The following is a 16,320-nucleotide window of genomic DNA, read 5'->3' as shown; positions in this document are numbered from 1 at the left end:
GACTCAAATACGATGTAAACGAGTTGACACATGGATTAGCATGATCTTTAAAATGACAATCTATATCTAATCCAATGAATTGGGTTGGTTGGGCTGGGCTACGTATCTAGTCTAATAAATAAATGAATTGGGTCGGGTCGGGCTGGTCAAACTTTGATTTTGGGCTGAGTTTGGACCGAGTATGAGCTGAACCTGAGTCGACCTTAGGCTATAGGCTTGTTGGTGAGGCTGAGTTGTTTACAAATAGGCCATAGTCTTTCTCGAGTGGGACAAGAGAAACTATGCAAACCACTAAAAGAGTTTTGAAGTGAAAAGAGTTTTTTCTTAACCCTTTCCTTATGGTTAAATTATATTTGTAGTTAACTTATTTCATTTTAATTTCTATGCTTACCATCACTCTTGTTTCTAGAATATTACGAATGTTCATGCAATTTTTATGGACCCAATGGATAGGATGTTCAAAAAGTTTATGAGCACCTTCATGAACGTGTTTATCGATGATATTTTAATCCATTCCAAGTTAGATAAGGAACACAAAGAGCGCATGGATAGAGTGTTGACTACTCTTAAGGCGAATACTTTATATGCTAAATTTTCAAAATGTGAGTTTTGGCTTCAACAAGAGTGATCATGGGATGTGGCATTAGAGAGCGAATTATTAGTAGAGCCTTCAAAAGTAGAGGTGACGATCAAATGGCCTCGTTGACCACTTTCTTTGAGGTGCCTAGTTTCTTAGAGCTTGCAAGAAGAACTTTTAGGCACTCAAGAAAAGGTTGCAGTATCTGACGGAGCTAGAGGTTTTGTTGTTTACCGTGATTCGTCTGAGGAGTTAGGTTGTGTGTTGATGCCATGACAAGGTCGTCATCTATGCTTCTTAATAGTTGAAAGATTATGAATGCAATTATGCGACACATGATCTAGAATTAACAATGATGATCTTTGCCTTGGTGCAACATGACAAGGTTGTCATAAACTATAAGAGTCTGAAATACTTCTCCACCTATAAAATTTTGAGCATGAAGTAACGTAGATGGTTGAAATTGGTAAATGATTATGACGATAAGATATTATACCATTTGGGTGGAGCTAATGTGGTTGCAAACGCTCTTATTAGAAGGACAACTCATTGATCTGCCTTGATCACCCACTAAGCTCACACAATTCAAATATAAAACGTGCAGAAATAGTAGCTGTAGTGGAAGTTACCTTGTAGTTAGTCCAGTTATCGATGTGGGATCTCACGATAAAAAGTAGTTAAGTCGGTCAGACCGCTATGTGACCATCTCAACAGAACAGAGTTTGCCAAGAACGATTCTCTAGACTGCAAGATCGAAGCCGATGGAGCCATTAATCACGCTCTAACCGCAGGGCATTTGTTCATCCATCGGACTTTGGTTCTTGTCTCCTTAGAACTCAAAGACACAGTTGTGCAACCTATAGAACATATCCTGCATTGGTTGGAGAGGGGAACAAAGCATTTTTCATAAAGGTGTAGAAATCTCTCCTTAGCAGACACGTTTTAAAATCATGAGGCTGAGGTTAATATGTAACAGGCTAAAGCAGACAATATTTGCTAGCGGTGGACTTTTGTTAAAAATGGTATTAGAGCTATACACCAAGTGGTGTGCCAGCGAGGATGCTGGCACACAAGGGGAGTGGATTGTGAGCTTCCACATTAGTTGGACAGGGGAGCGAATCATTCCTTATAAGGGTGTGGAAACCTCTCCCTAACAGACACGTTCTTAAAATTATGAGGCTGACGACGATATGTAACGGGCCAAAGCGGTGGGCTTGGGTTGTTACCCGCTTTGGCCGGTTATAGTGTCCTCACTGTTCTCCTTCCTCATTTTTTGCCTCTCTCTCTCTCTCCCTCCCTCCCTCCCTCCCTCCCTCCCTCCCTCCCTCGAGTGCGGGTTTCTCGTGATCTTTCTTCTTCTCTTGCAACATTCACACTTTCTCAACATGCACTATGCTCAACGATCGCTTGATTCGAACTTAGATCGAGCCTAAACTGGACTTGGTTCGAATTTAGGATTTGGGTACGTTGATGAGGTTGAGTTTGTAAATGCCTCGTACCCTTTTCTCTCTTGTGGGATAATGGCTTGCCAAACTATTCCAACCACAACCATTCTTGTTTTAATTTGATTGGTACATTTTGTGTAAAAAGCGAATTCTTTTAAGTGTTCAATATCACTTTTGTTTATAGAATATTATATAAAAAAAGTGGAGGGAGAAATTTGAACTTATAACCTCAGAAAGTGCCCAAAATTTGACTTGAAATTATGTTTTTTTTTATTATTATTAAATCGAGCTATTGTCAACCTAAGCAATAGTTTATTTTCTATCCACATGTGTTATTGAAATGGGTTAGAGGTTAGATGTTCAAATTTCTCGTGTCAAATTTTGAATGAAAGCATGAATAGGGTCCAAATTGAAATGATCTTCTTTTTTCTTTATTTCAAATTTAGAGAATCTTGTTGATTGAGGCTGTGCTTTAAAAATCTACCTTTGTTTTAAAACTTTCCATTTTCCCCGGTGTGAAATTGACAATACAATAAACACACACTATTTTATGGCCTTTTAAGTGTTTAATTTATCCTTTTGAGGGGCAAAAGTCAAAAAAGACCTCTTAAGTGTTCGATTTCGAATTTTGTCCACAAATGTGACTCCCACAAACTCAATAGGTTGCTAAAAAAAAATTTGAGGTATAAAATCCCGTCAAATACATAATTAAATTGGTTTGCCAAATCATGATAAATGAAAAAAATTGGCACCTTAAATTTTGATTTGAAATAAAAAAAAAAAAGTATGTGATTTATTTTTTGAGTTCCACAATTACAAGGTATTGAATTGAACCGTCGATCTTTGAGATGATAATTAGTGTCGTATCTACTGAACTATACTTAAATGAACGTAGATTGAGAGAGCAGATCCACCGACAAAAAAAAAGAAAGCGTAAATGAACGCAGAACTCGAGCAAATGCACCAAGAAGAAAAGCATAGAAATTAGTGGTTTAAACCTAAGTTTGATAGAGAAACAAAGAGAAAAGAAAAGGGCACAAAAAGAATGGCGAAAAACAAGTGCTTGGAATTGGGCATAAAAAAAAAAATTGTGTTTGGTTAGGCCCCACAAGAAAGGTCTCTCTTTTAAGATACCCTTTCCTTTTCACTCTATTCTCTACTAGTTGTGTTGCTTAGGTATCACACCCTAAATTAATCCCATATTCTCTCATTACTATTCCCCTAAATCAAAATATTCGGTCCAAATCCCGTCCTCGAATTNAAAAGTAGTTAAGTCGGTCAGACCGCTATGTGACCATCTCAACAGAACAGAGTTTGCCAAGAACGATTCTCTAGACTGCAAGATCGAAGCCGATGGAGCCATTAATCACGCTCTAACCGCAGGGCATTTGTTCATCCATCGGACTTTGGTTCTTGTCTCCTTAGAACTCAAAGACACAGTTGTGCAACCTATAGAACATATCCTGCATTGGTTGGAGAGGGGAACAAAGCATTTTTCATAAAGGTGTAGAAATCTCTCCTTAGCAGACACGTTTTAAAATCATGAGGCTGAGGTTAATATGTAACAGGCTAAAGCAGACAATATTTGCTAGCGGTGGACTTTTGTTAAAAATGGTATTAGAGCTATACACCAAGTGGTGTGCCAGCGAGGATGCTGGCACACAAGGGGAGTGGATTGTGAGCTTCCACATTAGTTGGACAGGGGAGCGAATCATTCCTTATAAGGGTGTGGAAACCTCTCCCTAACAGACACGTTCTTAAAATTATGAGGCTGACGACGATATGTAACGGGCCAAAGCGGTGGGCTTGGGTTGTTACCCGCTTTGGCCGGTTATAGTGTCCTCACTGTTCTCCTTCCTCATTTTTTGCCTCTCTCTCTCTCTCCCTCCCTCCCTCCCTCCCTCCCTCCCTCCCTCCCTCGAGTGCGGGTTTCTCGTGATCTTTCTTCTTCTCTTGCAACATTCACACTTTCTCAACATGCACTATGCTCAACGATCGCTTGATTCGAACTTAGATCGAGCCTAAACTGGACTTGGTTCGAATTTAGGATTTGGGTACGTTGATGAGGTTGAGTTTGTAAATGCCTCGTACCCTTTTCTCTCTTGTGGGATAATGGCTTGCCAAACTATTCCAACCACAACCATTCTTGTTTTAATTTGATTGGTACATTTTGTGTAAAAAGCGAATTCTTTTAAGTGTTCAATATCACTTTTGTTTATAGAATATTATATAAAAAAAGTGGAGGGAGAAATTTGAACTTATAACCTCAGAAAGTGCCCAAAATTTGACTTGAAATTATGTTTTTTTTTATTATTATTAAATCGAGCTATTGTCAACCTAAGCAATAGTTTATTTTCTATCCACATGTGTTATTGAAATGGGTTAGAGGTTAGATGTTCAAATTTCTCGTGTCAAATTTTGAATGAAAGCATGAATAGGGTCCAAATTGAAATGATCTTCTTTTTTCTTTATTTCAAATTTAGAGAATCTTGTTGATTGAGGCTGTGCTTTAAAAATCTACCTTTGTTTTAAAACTTTCCATTTTCCCCGGTGTGAAATTGACAATACAATAAACACACACTATTTTATGGCCTTTTAAGTGTTTAATTTATCCTTTTGAGGGGCAAAAGTCAAAAAAGACCTCTTAAGTGTTCGATTTCGAATTTTGTCCACAAATGTGACTCCCACAAACTCAATAGGTTGCTAAAAAAAAATTTGAGGTATAAAATCCCGTCAAATACATAATTAAATTGGTTTGCCAAATCATGATAAATGAAAAAAATTGGCACCTTAAATTTTGATTTGAAATAAAAAAAAAAAAGTATGTGATTTATTTTTTGAGTTCCACAATTACAAGGTATTGAATTGAACCGTCGATCTTTGAGATGATAATTAGTGTCGTATCTACTGAACTATACTTAAATGAACGTAGATTGAGAGAGCAGATCCACCGACAAAAAAAAAGAAAGCGTAAATGAACGCAGAACTCGAGCAAATGCACCAAGAAGAAAAGCATAGAAATTAGTGGTTTAAACCTAAGTTTGATAGAGAAACAAAGAGAAAAGAAAAGGGCACAAAAAGAATGGCGAAAAACAAGTGCTTGGAATTGGGCATAAAAAAAAAAATTGTGTTTGGTTAGGCCCCACAAGAAAGGTCTCTCTTTTAAGATACCCTTTCCTTTTCACTCTATTCTCTACTAGTTGTGTTGCTTAGGTATCACACCCTAAATTAATCCCATATTCTCTCATTACTATTCCCCTAAATCAAAATATTCGGTCCAAATCCCGTCCTCGAATTGCTTTGTTTTCGTCCATGTATATTAATCATCTGAATTTTTTTAGTAATTTTTTTATCGAGTTTATAAGGGATTGGAAGATTTGAATCTATAAATCGATATATATTTTAAAAAATTGACATTATTGATGAAATCTAATTACAAAAATAATTGAATAAAATAAAGAAGTTATGGGAAACCCCATCTTAAATAGTGATGCTTTTATGTATTTTAATGCTATATTATAATGGGTGGGTCATAAGTGCAAATATAATAAATATGAAGGACCAATATAACAAAATTTTGCGGAGGAGAACGAAACATTAATTACAATGGTGTGGAAATCTCTCCATAGTAGACATGTTTTCAAATCGTGAAGCTGACGACAATACGTAATGAGTCGAAGCGGACAATATTTGTTAGCGGTGAGTTTGGATTGTTAGTAATGGTATCAAAGCCACACACTAGAGAGCTAGGCTCCCAAAGGAAGATGAATTGTGAGGTCCGGTTGGAGAGGAGAATGAAACCTTACTGAAGAGTGTGGAAACTTCTCCTTACTAAATGCATTTTAAAACTGTGAAGTGGACACGATACATAATAGGTCAAAATGGACAATATTTGTTAGCCGTGGGTTTGGGCTGTTACAAAATCGGTCCTCTAACTTTCATAAAAACAACAATTTAGTCTCCAAATCAATTTTAAATCGTCTTAGTTTTTTAACAATTTAGTCTTTAAACTTGATATATAATAATTTAGTCTCTCAACTTTAAATTTTATATTTTTATTATTATTATTATGTAGATCAATAAAATGAAGTTAGGGACGGTTTATAAGCTATAAAGTGTAAATTGCTAAGTTATGATGAATTTTTGTACGATATGATTATGTTTTTGTCGTGTTGATATGATTTGATATTTCGTCTTGTTAAGAATGATGCTCTGATATCATGTTAAGAATGACAAACATAAGTGAGATTGAAAGCCCGAGAAACATAGGTGGGATCAAAAGTCCGAGAAACATAGGTCGGATCAAAAGTCCTTAAAAATAAGAGAAAATATTATACTAACCAAATATGGAAGATAAAGATAAAATATATCAAATATAAAGTCCTAACTTATTACAACTATATAAAATATATTTCAATACGTCTAATTCGAATTACCTAACTCTACAATTTGGTTCGGTTTGCGAAATTATTATTATTATTTTTTTGTTAGGTTAATCTGACAAACTCGAAACCTATCCTTTCCTTAAAAACGAAGAATTTTTAACGTTTGTAACGAATATTAGTGATGCTTTGTGAATTGTAAATATATGATATTTGAACTTTAAGAAAATTTAGTTATTAACTTAATATGTGGGATGGATGAGGAGGATTTTGTTTTAAAAATAATTTAAATGTCAACTCAACAACCTAACCTTATCCAATCTGAAATAGAGGAATAAATAACGAGATGTGATCAAGATGGGTCCTTACTGCTAACGTGTTTATATATATGTATATATATATATAGATATAGATATAGATATATGCCAAGCCATTTTCTTAACTGATCGAGCTATGCATGTGTACAATATGCATGTGCACGTATATCTCTATATAGAAAAAAGTTGAGTTTTATGTTCCATTGATCCGTCAATTTTGTGGGTCATGTGTATAGATGACTTGCTCGTAGGGTTATAACAAGTGTCGCACAATCGTCGGTCCATTGTCAAGAAAAGCGCAATTAAGACATTTTGTTTAGAGCAATTGACCTCCTAGAAATTTTCCTAAGAAGTATGTGAGTCAAGACAAAACATGTTGAAAAGATCCGTATGTGGGAATAGTATTCACTCTTAAAAATGTAAAGTAATATAATTTAAAGCAAAAAGTACATAACGGTGTGTCGAGGTACCTCGCTTTTCTTTCTATTCAAATCAAATTCTTTTTTGGTACCGTTTTCTCATTATATAATGAATTTAAGTATTTGTATATGTCGTCACATCTCGTTCTCTAGTTTTTTTCGAAAGAATCCATAATCAATTATGTAATTTATAAACATATATTCTCTTGAAAGAGATATCCGATGCCACTATCAATGATCAAAATGATTAGGAACAATTTAAAAAAAGGCCGAAAGAACAAGTATATCTTTAGGTTCTTTCGAGCGCCAGAAAAAAAGTCTTCTATAAGGTTGTCATCTTTTCCTTTTCTCTATTCGAGGTTGACTGTTGAGCCTAATCTGACTCAACCACACCACCGGAGGTGTGAGTTTCGTAATACAAGTAGAGTGCTCGTGTTTTTTATTTAATTTAATATTCTTTATATTTCATTTTCAACAATGACACTAAAACACCATGGATGGAAAATATTCCACATGTTCCCTTTAAAGTTAAAGAATATTAGAAAAAGATATAAATAAATTATAATAATTAAATTGGTTGGTTTTGAGGGGGGGGGCATGGGATTGTGATGTGCTTCAACTTCTCCAACCCTTAACTTCAAAATGGAAGATTCTGTTTTGTATAAGAAGTACAATGTGGCATTTTTCGATGTGGGACATTAAAGTTTTATTCCTTTTATCATCTTTAATTTATAATTTTTTATGTTCGGTCATTATTGAAATTCTAAGCATAGACTTGTAATCAATTATTTCTTTCTTACCTTCTTTTATAGTTATTTCCCTTTATCAAATATTTATTTGTTTAAGCTAATTGGAAGGAAATTAAAATAAATCTTGGTCAAGATCGATATTGTGATACCCAAATAAAGAATGAGGACATAAATAAACCGAGATCACATTTGAATTAGAGCGATCCCGAGAATAGGAAGACTGAAAAATACTTACAAAAATTGAAAGCTATTATCTATACAAACAAGGTACACACTCCTTTTCTGTGGTTCAATGGTAAGAATCTCAATGGTTAAACGTGTTTAGCTTTGAGCAATTCTATATTGGGTGATCTCCTTAAAAATTTTCCTAAAATGCAAGTCAGTAAAAAAAGAATTAGTCTGTGCGGATAGTTTTCATTTTTAGAAGTGAGATTGGACTATGTCCTAGGAAATACAGGTAAATGCTGATTCGAATCTTGAACATGAGTCATTACAGATACTTTAAACTAATGGGTCATAAACGAACCCAATTAATGGGCTTGGATCGAGCTTGAACCTTCACATTTCATAGTTTGGTTGGGTTAGGTTGAGTCAATGTCAAGAGTGACGCCCTAAATGAATCCAATTAAATAACAAAAAAAAAAATGTTAAAATATCATTTTGGTCGGTTACATTTCATGTTACTAAAAAAATTGTTAAGAATAGGATGATTATTTAAACCTACTATGTAGATAAACTATTATCAGGGTTGGAAATGCAATCACATACAACATGTCTGAGACCTAATATTTATGATTGGTTATTCATTAGACTTTACTTTTCTTTTCTTTTTTAGTAGGGTGAGATGTATAGTGCTCCTCTACATATGGTCTACATAGGTGCGCTTGAACCTACTAGGCAAGTTCGATAACGTACCCCTAAGACCTGACTATGGGTTTGTGCACGATCATGTTGCCAAAAAACAATGAAAAGAAATGAAACACGAACAATAAAGTAGTCCACGATCATCTCATTCATGCTTATCGTATATGGTACATCAAGTGCCTTATAGGACATAAACATGATCATATTAACATAAAAAAAACATAATCAAACAGTTAGTACAAGTTATATGCTATCATGCATAGATTAAATTCATCCAACCTATCCTATAAGCATTCCGATAATTAACTCACTAACAATTTTAGGTTCAACTTAATGCTCATAAGCTTGCTTTGGTTAAATGTTTATAGAATTAGCTTCACGTCATCCAATTTCATCTACAATATTTTATCCATTCAAAAAATCAAGTTTAGAGCCTATTCATCGTTGTGTTATGGATATTAAGATTAATTTAGAATTATTCTCTTTGGGTTTCTCCTTTTAGGCTTCCCCTCCAGATTTTTAAAACGCGTTTGCTCGATAAAAGTTTTCACACCCTTATAAATGGTGTTTAGTTCTCACCTCGAACCAATGTGAGATCTTACATTCAACGTATCAGCCATATATTTTCTTAAACCTTTAAATTTATTATGTCAGATGAATTTGATTATGATCGAGTAATAACCTAATAAGATTAATATAATTTTTTTTTTTGTTAGTGTTAGATGATAAAAGTCCCACATCGGCTAATTTAGGAAATGATTATAGGTTTATAATCAAGAAATTTTATCTTCATTGGTACGAGGCCTTTTTTGGCCGCCTAAAGCAAAGCCACTAGAACTTATGCTCAAAATGAACAATATCATACCAGAATCTAATAGTTAGATCAGAATTTCTATTGCCACCAACTAAAAATGATACCCTTTAATGTTTTTCAATTTATTTTTATTTATTTATATTAAAGATTTCCAAAATGTGGATTTTTTAAAAACTTATGGAGTAATTTAATTTATAGACATTAAAAAAAAAAAAAAAAAAAAAAAAAAAAAAAANCAGTCTCTTTGTTTTAAAAATTGAGTTAAAAAACAATTAAAAAATAGAAAAATAGAAAATTCTTTTAATCCTATTTTTTTAAAAAAAATTATGATTATGAATATTATTTCTATTTAGGATTATTTTTATGTTATGAGCGAAGTTTTAAAAAAAATATATATATATATATTTTTTATAAAAGAACTTATATTTATTTTTATAACTTTGACTAATAATTCTAACATTTATAATAAATGTGAAAACAAGAATTTGTTAAGAAATAAAATAAAATTAAAAAATTAAAAAATTAAAAACTAAATTTGAATAAATGACTTATGCTCCCTCCAAAGGCTTTTATAACTGGTACATAATTTACTAAATTAAATTTATATTGCCATAAAAATAATAGAGATTTTTAATTAAAATAAAATTATTTTATAAAGAAAAATAGTGATCTAAGGGCTATCCAACTACTTAGTAGTCCCACATCGTAAGTGACTGTGAATGGCTGCATAATCCGCCACTATAAAACACGCCTGAGATGAATTTAAAAAGCATACCTTTCTCGGCCTTTTGGCTAAGATCAAGTGTAGTATCTGTTCTTATCAGTTTAATATCTGATACGTGGGCCATCGGCCCACATGATATTAAATTAATTTCTTATGGGGGAAGGCCCACCAAGGTAGCTTGCTATCTGGGCCTTCGAGCGTCGCCCTTGCGTTGCACTACTGCATGGGCCTGGCGCACCCCTCCAAGCCCAGTTAAGTAATTGTTTACTAGTAAAAAATGTTACTAAAAAAAATAAGACTTTATTTATTTGGCTAAAAATGAGTTAATACCTGTTTCAAACAAATAAGTATGCGCTTGTAAAAGTGGGATTCTAAATTTGTATTACTATATTTGATTGCAATTAAATCTTTTATAATTTTATTTCCACTAAATCTTTTATAATTTTATGACTTCTCTTTTTTTTTTTCTTTTGCAACTAAATCTTTTATAAATAATTGTAACTTATGTACTCAAGAAATTTTTTGCCAAATGATTACTCGTTAAAATGATTACTCGTTAAGGGTTAATAGTTGGAAACAAGAAATTCTGGTCTTGAAGGGATAATATCAACCGGTCTTGAATAATAGTTGGAAACAAGAAATTCTGGTCTTGAAGGGATATATCAACCGGTCTTGAAGGGATAATATCTGAAGGGATAATATCAACCATGAAGGGATAATATCTGAAGGGATAATATCAACCACTTCACACGTTTGATGCATCTACTATGGTTATTTTATATCGTATATTGTATTGAAAGAATTAGGATGTACTTTGAATCGGATTCTGTTTTTCCTTCGGTAGGAACATAAGGGGTCCAAGGCGAGTATGGGGTCCAAGACGAGTATGGAATGGTATAGAATGGAAGATGATATTTTAACCCTTTTTTTATATGATAATTGAAAAGGATCTCTTTCCAAGAACCATAAATATAATGAATCTTCATAATAATTGTGGAGAAAGAATTGAAGGATCCGCTATTTTCTCTGCCTTATTGACCTCTTCTCTTTGGCTGTCCTGTCTTTTCCAACCACAATTGACCTAAGTTGATGAAACCAAAGGTAATTAACTCAATCTAGTTTGTCTCCTACATTCTAATACTACATAGATCTAAAATAATGATGTAAAGCTCGTGATATTGTCCTCTTTAGAATTCAAGGACATTCTAATGCATCCTAGATTCAAAATAATGATGTAACGCTCGCTGTTAGTAAATATAGTACTCTTTAGAACTCAAGAACATTCTAATGCATCGTAGATCCAAAATAATGATGTAACGGTCTAAGCCTATCGATATTGTTCTCTTTGGGCTTTCTCTGTCCAACCAATGTGGAATATCACAATATGCCCGTCCTCTTTAGAACTCAGGAACATTCTAATGCATTGTAGATCCAAAATAATGATGTAACGGTCCAAGCCTACCGTTAGCCGATATTGTTCTCTTTGGGTTTCCTCTGTTCAACCAATGTGGGATATCACAATCTGCCCCCACCAATGAAACAACCAATGTGGGATCTCATAATCCGCTTCTATTGAGGGACACCGAACTATTGTGGGATCTCACAGTCCACCCCACCAACAAAACAACCAATGTGGGATTTCACAATCCGCTTCCATTGGGAACCTAACGTCCTTGCTAACACACCATTCAATGTCTGACTCTTATACTATTTCTAACGGCTCAACCCACCGCTAAGAAATTTTGTCATTTTTGGACTTTTTCTTTCGAGCTTCCTCTCAAGGTTATAAAACGCGTCTGCTAGGGAGAGGTTTCCGCACCGTTTAGAGTCCACCCCACCAACAAAATAACCAATATGGGATTTCACAATCCACTTCCATTGGGAACTTAGCGGCCTTGCTGACACACCATTCAATGTCTGACTCTTATACTATTTCTAACGGCTCAACCCACCGCTAAGAAATTTTGTCATTTTTAGACTTTTACTTTCGAGCTTCCTCTCAAGGTTATAAAACGCGTCTGCTAGGGAGAGGTTTCCGCACCGTTTAGAGTCCACCCCACCAACAAAATAACCAATATGGGATTTCACAATCCACTTCCATTGGGAACTTAGCGGCCTTGCTGACACACCATTCAATGTCTGACTCTTATACTATTTCTAACGGCTCAACCCACCGCTAAGAAATTTTGTCATTTTTAGACTTTTACTTTCGGGCTTCCTCTCAAGGTTATAAAACGCGTCTGCTAGGGAGAGATAGGGAGAGGTTTCCACACCTTTTAAGTAATGTTTCATTCCCCTCTCTAACCAATGTGGGATCTCACAAATGAATGAAATTGTGATATATCACTAGCTACCAACGCAAAAAGATGTAAAAAGTAATGGAACGTTGTTGTAAGTCAATTTCTCATCCACTTACTAGTAGACTGATGATACGATTGAACTACCATTTGTTTTACCTACTCGATAAAGAGAAAAGATAAAAACTTTATGAAATTATGGATTAAAATTTATGATAAACTTTTAAAACAAAATTTTATTTTAATATGGTTTTTAATTTTCCAATTTGATACACAATTCTAAGGTTAACAAAAATGGTAAAACATTGTGCATTTATAATATTTAAAATCAAAGCTTGTTCACATATTAACCAAATGATTGTCCCACATCGGAAATGCTGCATAAGGACTGCACCAAATGTCAATATAAAATGCCCTGGGATTGACTATAATCTTCATACCTTTCTCGGCCTTTTGGCTAAGATCAAGTGTAGTATCTGTTCTTATCAGTTTAATATCTGATACGTGGGCCATCGGCCCACATGATATTAAATTAATTTTTTATGGGGGAGGTCCCGCCAAGATAGCTTGCTATCTGGGCCTTCGAGCGTCGCCCTTGCGTTGCACTACTGCATGGGCCTGGCGCACCCCTCCAAGCCCAGTTTAATTGTTAGTTAATTTTTGTTTATTAAATAATTTACTTTCAGAATTGTTGGTTCGATCGATCATTTGGTTAATTTAATAAATTTTTAAGGGCATTAGCATATGTTTATTATAACTCTACTAAAAGGAAGCGGTCTTTTAAGATTTGACCTTTATTGTAACACAAAATTTAGTTGGATCACTCCATTTAAGCAAATAGAATAATAACTTATATTTCTTCCTTCAATTTTGTTTAATTTCTTCCTTTAATTTTGTTTAATTTTAACCCTGCCCTGCCAATATATATAATATATATAATGAGTGATACGGAAATAGATTAATAATGTATAATATTATATAATGAGTGATACGGAAATAGATTAATAATGAGTGATACGGAAATAGATCCAGAAATCTGGTGATATGGAAGAAATCTCTTCCATACGGAAATAGATTAATAATGAGTGATATGGAAATAGATCAAGAAATCTCTTCATGGAAATAGTAATAATGAGTGATACGGAAATAGATCAAGAAATCTCTTCCATACGGAAATAGATTAATAATGAGTGATACGAAAATAGATCAATAAATCTCTTCATGGAAATAGATTAATAATGAGTGATATCGAAATAGATCAAGAAATCTAGTTACAAAGTAACAAATATTAGGTTTTTCAGCCATTCATTGAATGATAAATCATTAAACTATGTCAGAATGTAGTCCACAAGATTTCCAACGGAGAATGACACATGGTGCAAAATCATTTGATTGGTTCTTTTAATGACTTCTTTCTCCTCTCTATTTGCCATTAGTTCATTTATGTTTATGAAATGAAAAAAATCACGATGAACCCCCTTTTAAGTCCTCGCCTAGAATACAAACATTCTCGTAAAATGTCGAAAAAACGAACACAACTTTTGAGAGGGACATAAATATTTTCATGTCGAATATTAATGCATAAACAGTATAATGGATTTCAAGCATTTCATTGCATCCTGATTGAGCTCGGGGTATGAGAGGTTGGTGCGACCGTAGGAACGGAGAAGGAAAAGGAAGAGGTGGGAAGGTGTGGTTTGGCTGCATAGGTTTTTTTTTTTTTTTTTTTTTTTCTTTTTTAATTTGAAAAAACTATTGTTATGGATTATTTATTTATTACTTTGTCGTACAACATATAATTTTAATATATAATTTTAATGGTGAGATTTTGATATTGTACATAATTATTTTCCTTCATTATTCAATTATCTAAAATAACTTGAAGAATAAGTCGTAATTTAATATTATTATTAAAATGAAATAAAAGGACCCAGCATGCATAAAAGCTAGTATCTATAGTCGATCACAATTGTCTGCAATGGAGTATTGAGATCTATTCCATTTTATCAAAATATAAAATAATACTATATTTATTAAACATAAAATTATTTTTAGTGATCAAACCCTACCAAATACAAACAAAGATGGAGACAATTGTGGATAGAATACGATCGCGCTTTATAAAATAATTTTTAACCATTTGTAATCTCCAGATGATTATTAATGTTGCAATGAAAGTTTAAGATCGCTACTATTGCATTCTAAATAACACCTTCCATGCTATGTGTGAATGTTTGATTAATCCACCACACCTAAATGGTGTGAAAGTTATCTTATTTATAATCAAATAAATTACAAGGATATGGAAATAGTAATAAATGGAAATAACAATAAATGGAAAGATACCTATGGTAATAAGGCAAATATCTAATATTTGCCTTATAATAAAATATCAAATATAATATATATGGTAAACTATAATTTATTACTAAATATCCTTAACACTATGAAATAATGTCGTGGTCGGATTGAGTCCAACCGCATTCATGGTCAAGAGATCATTCAAATGTGTAGAGTTATTTGAAAATATTGAAAATGGTTGGATGTGAGATCGTCTTGCCTTCCTGGTCCGGAGAATGGAATGAATGGTGAATTGCTTCAATCAAAGAGATAGTGAAACCCCAGTGAAAGAGGTTAAGGCTGAATGTGTAGCTCGTTCTTCCCATTCCCTATCTAAACAATAAAAAATAATATTAAACTCTAGCTTCTCACGTTGTGCCCACAGTTGTGTAGAGAATTTATATGTTTAGGCCGGACCGCTAAGCCTCAGGTAAAGAGAATATATGTGAAAGTATATTCAATTTGGAACGTCTGTAATGACATTAAACTCTAGCTTCTATGCTCACGTTGTGCCAAAGCCAGTTGTGTAGAGAATTTCTATCCGGACTACTAAGCATCCGTTAAAGAGAATATATGTGAAGGTATATTCAATTTGGACCGTAATGTCGATCAATTTAAAGTTTAATATTTTAATAAACACAAAATTTAATTTTTATATCTAATAAAATTTATTAATTTAAAAAATATTTACCTCATGAACCTAAATAAAATTGATAATTTAAAAACTAAATATATACTTTTAACTCTAATTAAAAATTTAGTATTATAATTTGGTTCCAAATATACTCTAATTAATAAAATAAAAAAATCTAATAATTTGATTGGAAGTCACCCAACTCTAACAAAACTGATAAAAAAATAATAGTGCGTTTATCTATTGATTCTCATATATATATATATTCAGGTGTGTATGTTTACCTTCTATCTAACAATATATAGGAAAAAGAATATTATTTCGCTTGATGTTGACATATTTTATAGAGGGTTAGATCTAGATCTCATCAACACTATCTTTTTATCTTTTAAATCAAATTTTTTTTTGGTTGGTAAATAGATTACATTTTGCCAATAAAAAAAAAAATATATATATATTATATTATATATTGATTTTAAATATTTTTTTTCTATATTATTATTTGTGGTCCTTATTCATTTTCTTTCTTTAATTGTTTAATTGTTTGTTTGTAGTTATTTGTATTACTACTTTAATACTATTGTTTATGTGTTGAGTGTGCTGTCTATTTACCTTGAATTGCACTTAGCAACCTAGCTTGTCTCACATCCCAATTTTTTTTAGAGTGTGATTTGTGTGTACTCAATTGTGAGAGTGAGTTTGTAAAGAAGTGATATATTGATTCAAGTGTTGAGTGCTAAACACGAGTGAACACACGT

The 16,320-nt window shown here is 33.1% G+C and overlaps 2 non-coding genes across 2 annotated transcripts; both read left to right on the top strand.

The window, feature by feature from the left end:
• The first annotated feature begins 10,338 nt into the window (after positions 1–10,338).
• Positions 10,339–10,534, top strand: LOC111802767. The gene has a single exon (XR_002816303.1). It is a non-coding gene; the product is annotated as a U2 spliceosomal RNA (small nuclear RNA).
• Positions 10,535–13,024: 2,490 nt separating this feature from the next.
• LOC111802769 lies at positions 13,025–13,220 on the top strand. Its single transcript, XR_002816305.1, has one exon. It is a non-coding gene; the product is annotated as a U2 spliceosomal RNA (small nuclear RNA).
• Positions 13,221–16,320: the final 3,100 nt, after the last annotated feature.

This window comes from Cucurbita pepo, chromosome LG09 (genome assembly GCF_002806865.2).
Source record: "Cucurbita pepo subsp. pepo cultivar mu-cu-16 chromosome LG09, ASM280686v2, whole genome shotgun sequence".
Classification (NCBI taxonomy): Eukaryota; Viridiplantae; Streptophyta; class Magnoliopsida; order Cucurbitales; family Cucurbitaceae; genus Cucurbita; species Cucurbita pepo.
Note: the sequence above shows the minus strand (reverse complement) of the source record. Positions and strands in the feature narration are given on the sequence as shown.